At 44.1% G+C, this 15,246-nt stretch overlaps 1 pseudogene; it reads left to right on the top strand.

Moving 5' to 3' along the window:
* Positions 1–859: 859 nt before the first annotated feature.
* LOC101681476 lies at positions 860–14,180 on the top strand (annotated as a pseudogene).
* The last annotated feature ends 1,066 nt before the right edge of the window (positions 14,181–15,246 follow it).

Below are 15,246 nucleotides of genomic sequence, written 5' to 3'. Positions count from 1 at the left end.
TCAGGCATCCCCAATCTGGTGGGTTTGGGGGCCAGGCCTCAAGGTATTGAACCCTGTATAACCCACCTAGGGTTAGGGTTAGGGCCTAGGTACATAGCAGGCCCGATTTGATAGCACCAAAGTTGGCTCCCCTTGGAGCTGTGTTTAGGACATTCATCTGGCTACCCTGAAGAATTAGAGTTTGTTCCTGGGGGGCCGCCAATGGTAGGGGTGGCTTTAGGGGGACATGCAGGTTTCCTCCCCTCTGTGGGTTCAGTGCAGCTCCAAATGGGATGGTTTCCATTTCTCCAGGAAGATGCCTGGGGTGTTGCTCAGGGCTCCTTAATCCGGGGGCCAGGCTCCTCGGAATGGAAGCCTGAAAACCCTAAGTCGGGTTAGGGTTAGGGCCTTGGGTCATTGCAGGCAATCTGTGCTGGATGTGAGGTGGGCTGCTCTCAGGCCTGAATTGGGGGCATACCTCCAGCACAACAAGTATATGGCTTTATGGCCAGGGAGGCCACAATGGTCAGAATAGCTTTATGGGCACATGCAGGTTTCACCCTCTTTGAGGGCTTGACACAGCTCCAATTGGCACAAATTCCGACCATGTGGCATGTGGAGTTGTAGGGTGTCACTCAGACCTACTTTATCTGCGGGGCTTTGGGGCCAGGAACCTTGGAATGGAAGCCTGAAAACCAAAACTAGGGTTTATTTAGAGCCTAGGGGAATGGTAGGCCAGATCTGCTGGGACCGAGGCAGTCCCCCAAAGACTCAGTAGCAGGAGGCAATGGACTCGTGTCACCCGGATCGTAGAGGGCTTTCTTGCAGAGTTCTAACCGCGACCACTCACACGTCAGGACACTAGATAAAGGCAGTGTCAATGAAGATATGCGCTGCAGGAAGCGAGTATGCTGGGGGATTTCCCGCCAATGCTCACCAGCTTTCTGCCAAAATCAATGTCGGGAGAATTGGCTGGCAATGGGTGGCGATTCGGACCGACCTATCCCCCAAAGGCTACAGCGATTTCCCGCTCAGTGCATGTTGCGGCCACCTAGAAAACACGCTGAGATGATGCTGCCCACCCAGGGGCCCCTCTGCAGGGGATCTTTCTGGAGCAGAGTTGAGGGAGGGGTTGTGGCCGGGTGTCAGCCTACGATTTTTTGGCCTGCTGTGGCACCGAGGTTTGGGGATGGCCTCAGTGGGGGCGCGAAGGTTTCTCTCGCTCCGAGGCTTGTCCACAGCTCCAAAAGTCACCATTTCCCGTATCACTGGGCAGCCCTTTGGACCCTGGACCACAGCAGTGAAGTGTTGCTAGAGCTTAGGCTAGAAAGGGTGAGGCTAGAATGGCAGTCATGGGCCTGCTCCCAGGAGGCCCTGCCTACCATGCAAGGCTCTGCAGACTCTAGCCAATGTGAGGCAAAACTCACTGCTCTGAGGAGCATAGGGAGTTTTTCACAGACCTGAATTTATTCAGTGGAGGTGACTGTCTATTTTTCTGAGATGACACTGTGTGTGTTATTTTAAATTGTCTCTTTTATCAGAGGATTTTGATCTTTTTTTTTTTTTTTTTTTAGTTGTCCATCTGTAGCATATAAACTTGGCATCTTCATTTGTAAGCTTAAACAAAATTATCCCGGTCTGCCCATGGAACAGTATGAACACCACTGCAGCAAATGGGGAAGCCTTTGAAGGGATTTAGCTATGGGATGCCAGAGCTCAATTTATATTCTAAACCATTTCTTCAGCTGCATGGAGAGAGAATTTGAGGGAGTCAAGACCAGAAGTCAGAAGACAGTTTATGAGGTTAATACCCTAAGCTAAGTTGTAGAGCCCACTTTTAGGCACCAGGCTGGAGCAATGGAAACTTGATCAAGGCAAAAAGGAGCCACAGTGACTCCCAAATCCTTGGCTGAATCCAGACAGGCTCATCAGGTGACACTCCTCAAGATGTCCACAGGCCCTCACTTACTAATGGGTGACTTGCAACCAGGCACAGTTACTGAAAAAGGGAGAATCCCATATGTCCTGCACCCCTTCACCTTCCCCCTTTAAACACGGCCCTCAGCCCTGCCTCCCTGTGGACAACCTCTCCTCTGCTGTCCTGCCCTGCAGCTCCCTTGTGGTATATTCCATACACTTCTATCCCCTTTGCTCTGTCTCTGGTGAATGCTTTCACCAACCATGCCACCAGCTTCCACCTGATCAGGTCAGAGCCCAACATTTTAGGGGCCCCCATCTGAAAGGGAGAGATACCACATAAGTAAAAGATAATGAAGGCCTGACTTAGGGCCAAAGTGATGAAGTTCTTGAACTTTGGTGGGGTGAGGTTCAGAGCCGATGGCTAAGAAAGAATTTTTAAGACATCTTTGGTGCAAAAAGGTGGTTTATTAGAGCACGGGGACAGGACCTGTGGGCAGACAGAGATGCTGCTGCACCATTATCCTGAGGAGTGGCTGATTATATGCACAGGAGTTGGGTAGGTGAGGACAAAGAGGGTGATGTTAGTCTCTAAGGAATTTTGGAAGCAAGGTCTCCAGGATCTTGAGGGGCTAGCTATTGTAGGGAGAAAGGTTATTCATTACTAGTAGTAAAAATCTTCTTGTGAGACCCTTTAGATGTATATCAGTGGGCCATATGCTTGGGAATGATTCTTTACACTATCTTGGAGATCTAGAGATAAAGTTTCACATTTCTCCTATCAAGTGTCCTTGTTAGTGAGATTTGGGTTTAGAAGAAATATAACTTTATTTACTTTTCCTTCTGCCTCAGCCTCCTTCAGTTTATATGGAGGGGAGGGTGACATTAGGGCTTGAGGAACTGAGTTATGTGCCTTTGGAAATTGGGCTATTGATAAGGTAACTTCTTTGTTGTAAATCTCAAAGACGTTTGTAAACCAAGGGAGACTCCTGCCTTGCAGGATTGTGATCTCTGCAAGTTAACTATTTGTTTTTCTTTTAGGGCCGTCAGGGGTGCCTGAGGAATGTGACACATATTACTGAGGGGAGTGGGTGGAGAGGAGGTGCAAGGTGCCAGCTCTTGCTTTGTCCTCAGCCAGCCTCCTGCTCCCTCATCAAAAGCAGCAGGGATGATGAGGACTAGGATCATTAAATAGTCATCATTAAATATATTAATAAGATAACATCAGCAGGACTTGGGGACTGGAAACAGGAATGGGGTGGGGGAGGGCTGAATATCGCCATCCTGTTCCATACCCATTACTGTGATAGTGTGAATTTCCTCTTGTTGCTGGGGGGGGGGTGGGGGGGCAAACAGAGTTTTATGCTCCCATTTATCTTTGTCCAGGACAACGGGCAGAAAAGCGGAGGAAGATGGCAAAGTCACCTTCATGTAAAACCAGTTGCTTTTCAAACCACTTTGGAAAAAAAACTTGCGCAGTCCTGAGCTTTTAGTTGGATATGAATGGATGTTCCTTATGAGAGGGGCCTGGTGGGCAGCAAGGTGGTGTGGGGTGGGTGTTGAGTGGTCTGGCAAATAGGAAGGACATTATGAAAGCCCAGCAATGGGCAGGGACAGATGTGATTCGTGTGTGTGATACTTGCCCTGATTCTTACATCATCAATGCAAGCACTGAAGTCTTCTCCTTTCTCCTCATTGTATTAACCATGTTGTTAAAATTTTTTTTCTGTATTTTATGATTCTTGACATCTTGGGGTCTTTCTAATCCTAAAGAGACTGGCCCCCTGGGGCTAGATAATTCTTAGAGATAGTACACAATACACCCATGTATTTTTGTATGCAAACCAGCCAATCTGAGGGCAATATCACCAATTAATTCCTTTATTTAACCTGCACACATCAAGCCAATATTTTTCCTGCCCTAAATCACCTCAGTGCCAGCTACCACAACTAGAGACCAGCTCTAGTTAGCCCAGAACCCACTGAAATTATTAAACCATCTAAACCTTCCTCAAACCATCCTAAGCTTCCTCAAAGTTGCCTACCTTAAATTTTCCATTCCTTCCTGTAGAAACTACAGTAAATGCTCTGGGCCATGCTTTCCCCTCATTCCCTCTGTCTTCTGACTCACCCTGCTATTAATCCTTACGGCCCTGTGGTTGGGGGGCGGGGGGCGGGGCATGGCAGGCCCACTCTTCTTGGGAATTGTAAGTAATAAGCTTTTCTTTCAAGAACAATGCTCTCTATGTCTGTTACATTACCTGATCAAAGTAAATCTTAACATACATCTTCTATCCCTCCTCTCCCCGACCCCCGACCCCAGCTCTTATAAGGCATTGAAATTAGTAGTCCGTTCCTGTCAGATGTCATAATTCAAACAGGTTTTGGTTGTAAGGGCAATTGCAAACCTTTGGCCACCCTAGAGTAAACTGGTTTTAACCATGCGTTGGGTTGGAACTAGTTGTGAAATCACATTGCTTTTACTATTGAAGCACAAACCATACCCCGAAGTTTATCTGTGAGCTCTTTGAAAAAAGAAGTTTTGCTACGTGTCAACATGGTGAATTAGTCAAGGAACTAGAATTCAAACTGCAGATATTCTGACCCGGCCATGCATTGTAACTCAGCAGAAAGTAGTCTTACGAATTAAAATACTGAGACCCTTCTCTTGGGAGCTGGCGAAAGATACAGCAGAGCCCCCAGAGGACTGCTGGGAAAGATCTGTTGCATGATAATAAAACAATACAAGGCCATATCCCCTGAGTTTTGATTCTACTTGGCCCTGACTGAAAAGTATGCTTGAAATGTGAAAAACACTCAGAAAAGGACTTGACTTTTGGAAGGCTGTATCACGTGGTACTGCAGCAGGAAATTGACTTTGATAGGAACACAGCATGGAAATAAGATTAAGTGAGAAAGGTATTGAAGGTTGCTGAAATCCCTTGTTCTTGAATGAGTGGCCTGTCTTTGAAGTCAACAGCCAGTAGTTAAAACATTAAATAATCATTCTTCACAGTTTGCATCTGAGGAGCAGGAAGTAGAATTGTGTTAATCTCTCTGAAATGACTCCATCTTATCATACTAAAATACTCCGTGTTACCATAAGGCAACAGGAGATAAGTGATTTCAATCGCAGCGACTTGCAGTAAGAGCACAGTGGACTTAGGGTAAATTAGCTGATAATATATCATGGGACAACACATTTATTAGTGATATACGGAGCACCTGTATGCAGTCAAAGATTCTACCTTGTGGGCACAGCAGACATGGTTTGTTGCCTATATTCCATCAGTTCCCTTTCTTTTAACCTAATAGTATTCACATTTTTTCTTCAGGAAGCTTCAGTTCTCTGTGTAGCAGCCCCATAGTCTGTAGTTTTTGTTGTTGGTGCAATGGACCCCACCTCCAGCGGCCTATCCCTAACAGATAAGCTCATCTTCTCTGCCACAGGGATTGGTTGAGGGACCCCTGCTTTAAGCCAATCAGCATATGGCTTTTAATCCTGGTCAGAGAGTGGTCCAATCCACGTGAAGCTCAGATCAGTTCACATCTTCCTGATTGAACAAGGAGGTGTGCAGTTCCTGTGGCTGTAGGCAGCCGTCTGGTCCCGAGAGCAGCCACCTGGAAGACCAAGTCACTAGGAGGAGGAGAGGAGAGAGCCAAGACGAGTGTGGAAAAAGGAGCCAGAACCTTTATGAGACCAGGTCCAGTGCCTTCTCTCTAGCCTTCCCAGTTTCCTGATCCAGGAAATGCCTTTTATTCTTTGCCACATTGTTTGCTTGTTGATTAATTGGTTGGTTGCTTGTTTGTTTCCTGATGCAGAGGGATGGAAGTATGAAGTTTTTATTTTATTTTATTATTTTAGAGAGGAGGAGAGGGGATGCAGAGAGAGAGGGAGAGAGAGAAACTTAAGCAGGATCCATACCCAGTGTGGAACCTAACCTGGCACTACATTTCATGACTCTGAGACCACAGCACGAGGCGAAATCGAGTTGGAGGCTTAACCATCTGAGTCACCCAGGTGCCCTGCCCTCCCTTTTTTTTTTTTTTTTTTTAAAGATTTTATTTATTTATTTGACAGAGAGATCACAAGTAGGCAGAGAGGCAGGCAGAGAGAGAGGAGGACGCAGGCTCCCTGCTGAGCAGAGAGCCCGATGCGGGGCTCGATCCCAGGACCCTGAGATCATGACCTGAGCCGAAGGCAGCGGCCCAACCCACTGAGCCACCCAGGCGCCCCCCTGCCCTCCCTTTTTTTGAGAGAGACAGAGAGAGAAAGAGTTTTGGCTTTACATTTTATAAGAAACATAAACCTTGGTTCTTTTTATTTTAGCTTAATTGTGAAATGACTGGGTTTTCTCCCTCACCCTTTTCCCACAGGCAACATTAGCAAGAGAGTTTTCTTTTTAAAAAATGTGTAGATATTTCATTCTGAAGAATCGGACATTTTCTCTCAGGATCTATTGAAGGAAACACAAGATGGTGTATGTTGGCTGCGAGAGCCAGGAGTAAGAGCATGGGAACTATGAAGAAGGACATGAAGGGAAAAGGACCAAAGTTTCCCGACTGCTTCTCAAACAGAACAACCCTGTTACAGGGCTTCCTCTGGGGGTTAAGTCATCATTTTATATACAGATAGGAAGAGGTTGGTGCTTGGGGGGTAATACGTGTCTACCGACGGGATTCAGAATAGTATAAACATGCCCGAGTAATGAGTGGGGTGGCTCTGCCAGGGGCTTCTGTGCACAAAGGACTGAGGAATCTCCCAGGGGAGATCTCATTTTCTGGGAAGCCCAGGAGGCAAACTTGATCTAGTGAGAAAACCCTAAATTTTTATAGCAGAGAAGGAATTCAGAGTAGAGCCTTAAGTGGACTCTCATGTGGTTCCTGAGATGGGAATAGAGGGTGGGGGAAAAAATGCACGAAGATAAAAAGGAAGGAGAGGAGACAAAAAGAATTCGCCTGGAAAGGAATGACCTACAGGCACTGGCTATGGCCACTGTCCATATGAACTTGGGTTTCTGCTGCTTTTTCCTGGTGAGAGTGTGTCTCTAGCCTCTGAGGATAATGGCCACCACTGGTGTGCTGGCAATTAGTTTGAAAAAGCACAAACAACCCCAAACTCCATGACGATAAAATAAAAGGAGAGCAGATAACAGCAGGGGATGTAGCTAGTAACAAGCATTTGAAAGGAAAGGCTGCAATTTCATATGAAATTACTACTTCTTCAAACATTAATGAGATACCAAACTTCTTTCACCAGAAAAATGCAGTGAAAAAGCTTTTATTGCTCTCCTGTGCAAAATTATACCAATTTGATGGATTTGTAGAAGAATCCAACCAGTTCTTATCTCAAAAGAAATTCTGGTGTCAAGGAAAAATCTGTCATATGGGAAATTACTTTGATGCAATAGTAGACTCCTCGTGCACCCCAGGCAAGCCATCCAAGAGGTCATAGCAGCAAGTCTTGCAGACTAAATCAACAAGCTCAAATCATACGGTTTATTGGATCAGTATAAAACATATACCCAGTAGCAAGGGAAAAGAAGTTTGGGGTGAGTTTATACTTAGCATGAAGTGGAAGGACCACACATCTGAATCCTGTGTTTCCTTTTTTTTTTTTTTTTAAGTAAACTGACATGCCCAGTGTGGAGCCCAACATGGGGCCCGGTGTGGGACTTGAACTCACGACCCTGAATTGAGACCTGAGCTGAGATGAGATGATTAACCCACTGAGCCACCCAGGTGACCCCAGCTGAAGCCTGTGTTACACAGTTGTTTCTGTGTCCTCTCTCTATCCTTCTGCTTCTCACCTTCTTCCTTTTACCCACTGCTTCTTAACTCTGTCACATTACTTTTTGCTCATGGTGGTGTGGTTCCTAAGACTGGGGCTGAGTTTGAACAAGGAGACTTAGCAAGCTCAAAGTGTCTGAGGTCAACACACATTTGTTGGCACAGGGGCACGGATGCCTGGTCACAGCTGTGGCTCACTCACTTGTTTGCTGGGCAGCTGTGACCTTTATCTCCCGGACAGAGTATATGCGAAGACAGAATGGGGCCCCAATGACTGGCCAGTTTAGAGATGACGTTGTCTGTGTGAAGGGGGTTTGGTTTGTACCTTTTGCTTTCGTCCTTGCATCAGTTTCTCTTTATGAGTAAACACTCTTGAGTGTTCTGTATTCTAAAAAATCCTGTATTTCATTCCTTCTATCTTGAACACGTCTTCTGGTTGGCCAGTGATCAACACTCAACAGCACAGCTTTTAGATTTCACTCATATTGTGCAAGCCACTCACTTACTCACTAGTGTTATTTAGCACATCATAGGAGTCTTATCCATCCTACTTGCCATTTCTTGTTGGCTATAGTAGAATTGAATATTCTTGATTAAGATCAAACACGCGTGACAGAATGTAAGTCTTGCCTGCCTCACACACAGAACACATCTCACCATCACTTATGTTTCAGTGAAAGAATAGAGTAAAACTGAAAATAAGGTCTGTGCCCGTTAGCATTGTAGAGATTAAGAATACTGCTGCTATCACTATCATGTTTTGGTTTGTTTGTTTTTTTTTGTTTGTTTGTTTGGGTTTTTTTGTTTGTTTGTTTTTTTTGGAGTGTCTGTCTCAACAAAATGTCTGACATATGTCATCCTCTCCTCACAATGAACCCATGAAGTAAGTATTATTATAACATGTTTACAGGTGAGACAACTGAGGTTTGAAGAAGGTGGATGAACTCTTAGGATCAAGTGGTATGGAGAGAGCAGAGCAAGGAAAGGCGCCCCATACTTTCTGACCCCCAATTCTTCTTCTCATTATCAAACTGGGCCCTTCTCTTCCCAGCACTTCCTCGGGGGGCCCCCCTGGCATTCTACCTCATAGTGCCCCTTTCCATTCCCTGCCCCCACCTCTGTGAATGTTTTGGCTCCTGCAGGGACCTCCAGAATGACTTCTGCTTGTGCTTATTTCAAATAATGATGTGGCATTAAAATTCAGGCCACATATAAAACAGTTAAAGAGAATTACTAATTTAAAAATAAATCAAAGAGCTGCGTAGCACATTTGGTCACATCATAAACATAACTGGGTTGTGAAAACAATGTTTCAGAAGGAAAGGCCCAATTGTTTAGTTAGCAAAGAAAAGAAACATAGCTGGAGAGAGGCAGCATTATAGTCATGGAGAAAGGCACTCATGTGAAGAAGAGAATAGCTGTACTTTCCTGGTATCCTTATGAATTTAATTAAATCAATCAATCAATTAATTAATTTTTAAAAAAGATTTTATTTATTTATTTGACAGAGAGAGAGATCACAAATAGGCAGAGAGACAGACAGAGAGAGAGGCAAGGAGAAGCAGGCTCCCTGCTGAGCAGAGAGCCCCATGCGGGACTCGATCCCAGGCCCCTGGGATCATGACCTGAGCCGAAGGTAGAGGCTTAACCCACTGAGCCACCCAGGCGCCCCTCATATATCATTTTAAATGCACACAACATTCTGAAAGATGGATAGGCAGAGAGGAAAATGAGGGACAGGTGCCAGTCACTCAGCTGAGAAGCAATGGAGCTGGGTTTGGATCCCAGCTTATCCCTGCTCTTTCCCCCACGAACCTACACAAGATGGCAGACATGGAAGAAAGAGAGTGGTGGTTAAATGGGAAGTTGGAAGTCAGAGAACCTTTCTGTTTGTTTCATGGAAGAGCCACCGGAAGCCTCTGAAAATGGAATATATGAAATCAGAATTATAAGTCACCTACTAAGAGGGAAATTGCCTTTGGATAAATGAAAAGGAAGCAACCTTTGCTTATCCAAGTTTATCCACGTTCAGTATATATAGCATATTTTCTACGTCCTGAAATGTTTAAAAATACTGTGTGTGTGTGTGTGGAGTGGCTTATAAAGGTTACTAGCTGAATTTATTAAGCTAAAGACAAAGGTCTCAAGTCTGATTGCTGTGCGTTCCATATTCTGAGTCTTCTCAGCTATGGGCCAAGGAAGTAAGAATTGTCACATGTATGCAGCATATCTTCTTGTGAGCTTCAAAATACAAATCTTAATTTCTTTCAATCCATCGACATCACATTTTGTACAAAATAACTTAAATGTAAAGAATCATAAAACTTGACAACCAGCAGGTGGAAATATTTCATCAGTTGGACCTATTGTCAACCATTCCAGATCTTTAACTATTCCTATTGAATTCAGGGGGGGGTTGTTTTTTCTATTTTCTCCTTTCTTGACCTGAATCACATTTTCCCCTCACTGACTGTGATATCTTGGTTTAACTTCTGATGGTGAGGTTGGTTTCAGTGATTGATGCCTCCATATTGTAGCTGTGCTTGATGAGCTCAAGTTAAATGAAAACATAGCTGACAATTTCTAAATCTAACCACGTGAGTAAGTCACATTCTTTCACGGGTTACAAAGTGAGTTACTGGCATAAAGGGGTAATAACTGTGGTAGAGACGTGTAGAAGAGCTTTCATGAATTTGCCTCCATAGAAAACTAGTTCTGCATCTCGTTTCTGTCCAGGAAAATGACCTACATACCACTCTAAAGCAAAACCACCATTTTAGGCAGCAGTATTTAATTGGTTTATGTAATTGGTCAATATATTTAATTACATGAAGTAACTTTTTCAGCTAAATTATGTTGAAAAGTTCATCAGGAAGTGACATGACAAATTTTTGACATTTTTGGGGACCTGGGTGACTCAGTTAAGTGCCCAACTCTTGATCTCAGCTCAGGTCTTGATCTCAGGGTTGTGAGATCAAGCTCCTATTTAAAAACAAGCATGTATTATTGAATATTAGTGGCTATCGTGGAAAACTAATGTCTACTTTCAAAATTTCAGGCTAAAAGAATCATTTTGGACTCTCGACTATTTGTGTGTTTGGGGAAGGAGCTGTCCAGAACTATTTTCTGAGGAAAGTGAGGCCCTGTCCATGGGAATTCCCCTGGCCTATTTCTGGGTGTATCTCGATAAAGGGCTGGAGTCCTGGTAGGCATTTTGATTTTCATGAGATAATACCCTTATCTTTTTCTGCTTGTTAAATCTTATTGGACTGTTCTTGCCAGGAACAATGACTACAAACTGCTGGGGGCCATGAGCCCATGGTTTCTCCTAGTATTCTGATTTCTGTGCCTGAATCAAGCCAAATCATGAGGGACCACACAGTGTTGATGCTTGTGGAATTGCACTCCCTTGGATGCTGTGTTCTTGCATCTTCTTGGGGTAGTAAACAGCCATGGGATGGTCACTGTTGAATTTACACCTCACCAGCAAGACTTCTCCTTTCCATCTTGCATAAAACTTACTTTGCTGCTCTGGCTTTGATGTCAGTAGTAGAAACCAGAGGGTTTGCCTTATGATCTCTTGGTCTGGGTGGCTACCTGCTGACTGAGATACTCCTCTGACTGGTAATTTACAATGGGGTGGGTTGGTGACAATGGACTCTTGTGGAACAGTGTCCATCACTTGCTCAAGGGTCTTTCCTTCTGGATGTTGCATAGTTCCCTGAATATCTCTTCCCACAATCCTCCTCATGATTTCCTTCTGCAGTCCTCATTGATCAATGCTGCCACCCTTCCCCACAGAACAACAGTCTTTCACTTAGGATATCAGAATTCTGGCCCTGGGTCCTTTTTCTTTCTTGGGTTTCTCCTGGATCTTAACAGTCTCTCTACCCACATTAGCATCTACTGATTTCTAGAGAGGGAAGGCTGAACACTGGCCTCAGGTCAGGAGTGGAGGAGGAAGTGGTGGATGCTTCCATTCTATTTGAAGTATCTAAAGTAAAACACATTTCATCAATCTTAAATACTCATCTTGTAGAGATGGGACTTCAGTATTCACTTTCAGTTGAGCTCCTGCAGGGGCCTCCAGAATGACTGGAACCAAGCCCAGCCCAGTTCAATCTAGACTCAATTCCAGTCTGAGGTGAAATTAGACTTGCATATCCATTTTTTGTCTGTCCATATCTCAGCTCTACATATCAGGAAGCCAGCTGTTTATATGCTTTGAGGTATTTCTCCATGATTTCCATAGAGAAAATTATAAAACTTTATTGAGATGTAAAAGAGACCTTGAATAAATGGAGAGACTTATCATGTTTATGGGAAGGAAGACAGCATCACAAAGATGCCAATACTCCACAACTAGAATTATAGATTCAAAGCAATTACAGTCAAATCATGGAACTTGTTAAGCTAATTTTATAATTTATGTGGGAGGGAAAAGGATCAAAAATAGCCAAGATACTTCTGAAGTATCAGGTATGAGAACTTAATGGGAAGCTATGATTAAGGAGTGAGGTGACAACATAGGGATAGGTATGGGATAGATATTTACCATAGTATCAAAGTACTCTCTAATGCTTATCAATTAGATATTATTATAAGTTCAAAATACTTATTATATAAATTTATAAGAGAAATTTGGCAGACACCAAATTAATCACTTAATAGAAGTTAACTTGAATATCATATGCCTCCATACAGGAACATGCTGAAAAGGACCCAGAATCACTTCTGTGGTCTTCTGGCCCCAAATGCATAACCTAGAGGCAATTTTGAGGAAATACTAGACAAATCCAAAACAAGGGGCATTCTACAAAGTAATTGGCCTGTACTTCTCAGAAGTGTCAAGGTCATGATTCCAACAGATGACCCAGGAACTGTTCCAGCTTGGAAGCCAAAGAGCCAGCTACACACAGGATGAAAGAAACTATTGGGACAACTAGCAAAATTTGAATGGAATGTGTAGATATGGTGGTGGCAGTATAGAATGCTATTCTCTTGGTTTCAGGGGTTGTATTTGGCTGTGTAGGAGACTCTCTTTGTTTTTAGGAAATACATACTAAAGTATTGGTTTAATAACTAGTGTCATATTTGAAAATAACATTCAGGAATGGTTCGGAGATAAAGATCACACATAAAGACACACACGAGGAGAGAAAGAGAAGAAAATATAATGGAACGTTAATAGCTGTGGGGTGGAAGAAGGATATGTATCAACTTTTCTGTTATTTTAAAGTAAAAAATTAAACGTGTACACTGGGAGCTCCTGCAAATACAAAGAAAAGCACACGTAACATAACAATGGGGGAAAACTCCAGCAGATATTGCACGCAAGAGCATATTTATGCAGGTGGGGGGCTGAGGGCGGGAGTCTGGGAGATCGGGATGTGCACTGGCCTGCATTCTAGATTAGTTAGGTGGTGGTTGGGTCCTACCCCCAGGGAAAGGGGCCAAGGTGCCATGTGTGGGGGCAGAGAGCTGAGGAGCAGTCTTTTTTTTTTTTAAGATTAAAAAAAAATTTTATTTGACAGAGATCACAAGTAGGCAGAGAGGCAGGTGGTGGGGGGGTGAAGGGAAGCAGGCTCCCCAATGAGCAGAGAGCCTGATGTGGGGCTCGATCCCTCGGACCCTGAGATCATGACCTGAGCCGAAGGCAGAGGCTTAACCCACTGAGCCACCCAGGCACCCCATCAAGGTGCAGTCTTAAAAAATACAACAGGGTCGCCTGGGTGGGTTAGGCATCTGCCTTCTCCTCAGGTCTTGTTCCTGATGTCTTGGGATTGAGTCCCACTCTAGGTTTCCCTGCTTGGTGGGGAGTCACTCCCCCCCCCCCCATTCTTGCAATCTCTCTCTTAGGTAAATAAGTAAAATCTTTTTAAAAATTAAAAAATACAACATAAAAGTGAGCTGGAAAAGAGCTCTGGCCTTCCTGGCCAAAGGAGCAGAGAGGAAGGAGACAGTCATCGCTGTAGATGTCAGGAGGCGAGCTGGAGTTCAAGTCGCCACAGTGGGTCTGGCTGGCAAAGACCCAGTACAGTGCAACCCAGACGTTGTCATTTGTCCTGATGCCCGTCTGGAAGATGCCAAAAAGAGGGACCTTATGACATCATGGTTCTGTCGGGAGGTGACCCGCACAGAACTTACCTGAATCTGCTACTGTGAAAGGGACACTGAAGGAACGAGAACAGGAAGGACCTCGTAGCTGCTCTCTGGACAGGTCCTGCTCTTCAGGCTCCTGAAATAGGTGTTGGGAAGCAAAGTCACAACACACGCACTTGCTAAAGATGAAATGATGGCAAGTTGTTTCAGTGCCTCCGAGGCACCTGCGGGGGAAGGATGACCGGATCCACAGGAGCAGGGGGCCTGGAACCTTCAGCTTTGAGTTTTGGTCTTGGGACTGTGGCCATGGGCCAAGGACGTGGCTGACCAAGGGAAGGCCCTGCCCGTTCTTAAAGATTAAGCCTGAAATCTCTGATAATGAATTAGAGTAACCAGCTGTTTGTAATCATTCTCAGTCAGCTTGCTTTCAGCAAAACCGGCAGTTCTTATGCACAGAAGCCTGGCCACCGCCCTCATGCAGTCTGGCTAGGAAGCGGCCACTCAGAGCTTGGCCTCCTGCACCCAAGTCCCTGCGGTTCTGAGCCTTGATTGCAGAGTAAATGGCATTTAGCAAACAATGGTGACTTTGTGTGTCTCTGGTTTCCCCTTTTTGTGTGTGTGCAAAACCAGATTCATTGCAACCATTCACCGTTGATGTAGCTGCTGAGATACACGAACAGTGAACCCGTTTGACACAGCAACGAAGAAAAGCATAAAAGTGAGGAGTTAAGAAGCTTGTGATTTTCTCCCGTTTGTTAATTGTGTATTGTTAATGTACTATTAAAAATACCAGTGGGGAAAAAAAGAATATTTATGTGGCCAATAAAGCCATGATGACATACCTATCTGGCATCATGCTTGGTGCTGATCAAGACCACAGTAAGGGACCATTTTGTATAATATTACAAAATAAAAGTCTGGAACTATCAAGGATTTAGTTTAAAATGATCCATTATAAGTTTCTGGAAGGAACGTAATTTATTGCTGTCACTCCAAACAAGAACTTGACATTGTCTTCAAATGTTGAACACTTACATACCCCATGGCCCGGCAATTCCACTGCAGGTATGTAGCTAAGAAAATTACTATGCATTCATCCAGGAACATGTATGGCATGCTCATGGCACTACTATTTACAGTAGAAAAAACCTGAAAACCTAAATGCTCAGCAGTAGAAGACGGGGTGAACGAACTGTGGTACATCTGCACCATACATAAATTTAGCAATGTAATATGAAATGAGAAAAGAATCCTACCCCCCCATCAAAAAGCAGGATACCATTTTTGCAGAGATAAAATAAATAAAATTTTAAAATGGTGACTGTGTAGTCGGTTCATAAAACTGTGTAAAAAAATGCAAGAGGATGGTAGATAACACAGAAATATGTGTTTTTGTAGCTATAGAGAACACTTTGTCTTAGAGGTGAATTAATGTTTCTATTTCCGGACAACAAAAAC

The sequence above is a fragment of the Mustela putorius genome, unplaced genomic scaffold, assembly GCF_011764305.1.
Source record: "Mustela putorius furo isolate JIRA1106 unplaced genomic scaffold, ASM1176430v1.1 tig00003988_pilon_pilon_pilon, whole genome shotgun sequence".
In the NCBI taxonomy this organism is placed as follows: Eukaryota; Metazoa; Chordata; class Mammalia; order Carnivora; family Mustelidae; genus Mustela; species Mustela putorius.
The sequence above is the reverse complement of the archived record's forward strand: the minus strand, read 5'-3'. Positions and strand labels throughout refer to the sequence as shown.